The following is a 3,456-nucleotide window of genomic DNA, read 5'->3' as shown; positions in this document are numbered from 1 at the left end:
CCCCAGGAGGAACACTCCATGATGCCACAACCTGCACTGCTCAGGATGCTCGTGGAGGGGTTGAAGGGGATCTCGAGTGCAAGGACCCCCAGGAGCCCCCTGAGCCGCTCTGCTCATGGCAGGGGTGGGCCAGAGAGGCACTGGATGTGCAGGGGCCGGAGTGGGGAGGGGACAGGGACACAGGGACACACATGGAGATGGGAACACACACACACAAGATCAAGGAGAGTTGCTTTGCTGAAGGGATTTATTGATCATTCAGGGGAAATGGCCCTGGGCTCTGAGGGAATCAGGGGGTTCTTTCAGGGATGATCATCTCCTCATGCCAGTGGAGAGGGAGAGGGCATGGGTGTCATCACCAGTCCTGAAAGACAGAGCCCAAAACATCACCCACATCATCCACTGCAACATGAGAGGGGCCTTGTTGTGCCCCCTCTCCCTGCAGGCGCTGCTCACCTCAGCTCTCCAGGGATGCAGCCAGGCGTTTGCCACGAAGAAGATCAACCACCTTCTCAACCACAGGGGGCTGGGGACAAAGGCAGGGTTAGGGACACACTGGGCTGAACTGGGATGTACTGGGAGCCAGGGGAAAGAAATAGGGTCAATGGGGAAGGTGCACTGGGGTGTGCTGGGGCAGACTGGGATGGCAGGGAGTGTCATGGCCATGTGAGGGAGGGTCTGAGTCCGGTAGAACTCCTGGTACCCACCTGAGCCGTCTTCAGGATATCAACGTCCCCTAAATCAATCTGGAGAGAGACCAGGAGCCCTCGCTGGTCACTGGGATGTCCCCCGTGCCAGCAAGGGATGGGGGGACCAAAGTGTCCCCCAGTTCCCAGACTGGATGCCCTCCAATCCCACCGGCCCACTTACCTCCTGGAGATCATTTTGGGTTCCTGCCAAGAGTGCCTGGGGAAGGAGAGCAAAGGGTTGCTCAGGATTGGCCCTGGTGGGGCCAGGGGAGGGACAGGGGTGTCCCCAGTCTCCCCAGCCCATGGATGACCTCTGGTCTGAGGGGGAAAATGCCCCGAGTCCCACCCCACCCAGTTTCACCTGCAACCCCCCTGTTCCTGCAGGGACCAGGGTGGGGATGGGGGCAAGGAGAGCCAGGGCAATTCAGGGCCTCCAAGGAGGATGGTGGGAAGGAGGAGGGGACCCAAAGACACTGAACTGGGGGGAACTGGGGACCCCACGGGACTGGGATGGGGGCGTTGAAGGGGCACTGTGTGGGATGCAGGGGAGGGGAAAGGAATTCAAGTGTAGGGACACAGGGACTGCAAGGGAGAGGCTTGGAGGGGACAGAAGGAGGATTGAGGGATGAGGACAAAAACAAAGGGACTGGGAGATGGCTGGGAGTGGCGAGTGAGTCAAGGAATGGTCTTGGGAGGTACCACTGCAGTGGTCTGGGTGAAAGGCAAAGGATTGAGGGGAAAGACAGAAAGAAAAGCTGTGGGAATGATCAATGGGAGGATGTTTAGGGACCCTGGGTAGGACACAGAGCAGATCCTGGGGAGGAGATGCCTGAGGGCACCAGAAAGGATGGGATGGGAGGCCCAAGAGGGTGGGATTTGGGAGCACCATTAAAAGAAACAGGTGGGGACCCTCCCAGCAATTTATAGTGGACCTCCCTTGTGGGGGCCCTTCCTGGTCAGGTTCTCTGAGCATCTGGGGCTCTGGGCACAGGAAGATTTGCAGTGGAAGTGGAGTGAAGAGAGGGAATAAGAGGAGGGAGAAGCTGCAGTGCCCAGCACTGGAGGTCCAGGAGAGCTGAGGATCCTCTGGACTGGGAAAGGGAGAGGCCAAAGCAAGGAGTTTTGGGATCACAGCCACGATTCCATCCTGCAGCAGAGCTGCTCTCCTGCAGACAGGAGCCATCCCCAGCCCTGAGCCCATCCCCGTGGCATGGGGGTCTCACCTTGGCATCTGCTGGGGAGCTCAGCAGGATGGTGAAGAGCAGGGCCACGCTGAGCACAGCGACCTTCATCTTCCTCTCACCCTGGGCAGCGCTGGGTGAGGCTGCACAGGGACAGGAGCACATTTATCCCTCCTGGGACTCCTCCCTGCCCCCTCCCCGAGAGCCCCCAGGGCAAATCCTGGCTGGGCACAGACCCCAGCCCTGGCCACAAGCCCAGCCCTGGCACAGAGTCCATCCCCTCCCCAGCACGGATCCAGCCACCTTCCCTGGCATCCGTCCAGCTTCCTGCACGGGGCACCTGCCCCTGGAAGGGCCCAGGCACCCGGGGGTGCCAAGGGGGGTGGGCAGGGAGCTGAAAGCAGATGGATACCCTGTGGGGACAATCCCCACTCCAACACAATCCATCCAACAACAGCCCCCAAAGCCAGATCCAGCCATGTCCTGGTGCCCTTCCCATCCCACAGCTTTCCCTCTGGGACACCCCAGAGCTGGCCCAGGCCCCAGACCGGCTTGTCTGTCCACAATTGTCCCTGCTCCCACTCCCGCCCCATGAGGAAAGAAGGGGGCTGCCTCTGAACATGATTTGGGAAAATCCCACCTCCTGAGGTGGGAGAACAATGGGGGACATGGGCAGTGGGAACAGTCATGTGACTGGGATCTCCAGGCACTGGGGAGCACTGGGAATGTTGGGCACCTGGAGACAAGGGTTAGGCTTGGGGAATTGCTGGGCTGTGGCAGTTCCCAGATCCAGCCCACCCCATTTCCCAGCACTGCAGGCCCCAAATGGGTCCAATCTCCAGCCCCAGAGCAGAGCCCAGAGGGGAAGATCTCCTGCCCTGGCCCTCCCTTTGTCACACCTGGGGCCACCCACATCACCTGGGTCCCCCTAGGGGTTCCAAGGGACCCCATCCCCAACAAGGCTCCCAGTCCAGCTCTGTCCCTGGCTGGGTCTTGGCCACAGCTCCCCACAGGCCCTTGTCCCCACACAGTGTCTCTCCAGGGCCCTGAGCCCACGCCAGCACTGGCCCTGGGCAGGGTGTGGCCATGCAGAGGGACAGGGTGAAGGGGGTGCTTGTCCCCAGGCAGCCACTTGGAGCTAATTGGGCAAACAGAGCTCTCCTGTCAGCAGGAGGGGTGTTTCTCCCCTCCCAGCACCTCTGATAAGCCCTGTTTACCCGTGGCCTGAGGCAGCAGGAAGCCATTCCCCAATCCTGGGGCTTTCCAGCCCTGTCTGATCCAGGCAGTCTGTGAAGGGGGCAGGTTAACATAGCCTGGACACCTGGGCTCCCCCCAGGCCTGGCAGAGCTGGGGGGACGGGCAGGAGCAGGTCCTGGGGCACCCCACACACCTGGGGCTCCCTTGCTGCCCTCAGGACAGGCTGGAGCCCAGAGGTGGGGGCAGTGCCCAAAGCCCTGCTGAACTCCAGGCACACAATACCCACAGCTCTGCTCTCAGCCAGCCAGCCAGCTGTCCCCTCCTAGATGGCAATCAGGTGGGTCAAGCAAGATTGTCCCTGGGTAAATCCATGCTGAGCACTCCTGATC

The 3,456-nt window shown here is 61.0% G+C and overlaps 2 long non-coding RNA genes across 2 annotated transcripts; both read right to left on the bottom strand.

The window, feature by feature from the left end:
• Nucleotides 1–229: 229 nt before the first annotated feature.
• On the bottom strand, nt 230–587 carry LOC126648139 (uncharacterized). Its single transcript, XR_007630741.1, has 2 exons — nt 457–587; nt 230–364 (listed from the first exon to the last, which is right to left on the bottom strand). It is a non-coding gene; the product is annotated as an uncharacterized LOC126648139 (long non-coding RNA).
• Nucleotides 588–696: 109 nt separating this feature from the next.
• On the bottom strand, nt 697–3,137 carry LOC126648138 (uncharacterized). Its single transcript, XR_007630740.1, has 4 exons — nt 3,088–3,137; nt 1,913–2,013; nt 871–906; nt 697–746 (listed from the first exon to the last, which is right to left on the bottom strand). It is a non-coding gene; the product is annotated as an uncharacterized LOC126648138 (long non-coding RNA).
• Nucleotides 3,138–3,456: the final 319 nt, after the last annotated feature.

This window comes from Myiozetetes cayanensis, unplaced genomic scaffold (genome assembly GCF_022539395.1).
Source record: "Myiozetetes cayanensis isolate MyiCay16 unplaced genomic scaffold, myiCay2020 scf447, whole genome shotgun sequence".
In the NCBI taxonomy this organism is placed as follows: Eukaryota; Metazoa; Chordata; class Aves; order Passeriformes; family Tyrannidae; genus Myiozetetes; species Myiozetetes cayanensis.
This window is presented reverse-complemented; position numbering and strand designations above follow the sequence as displayed.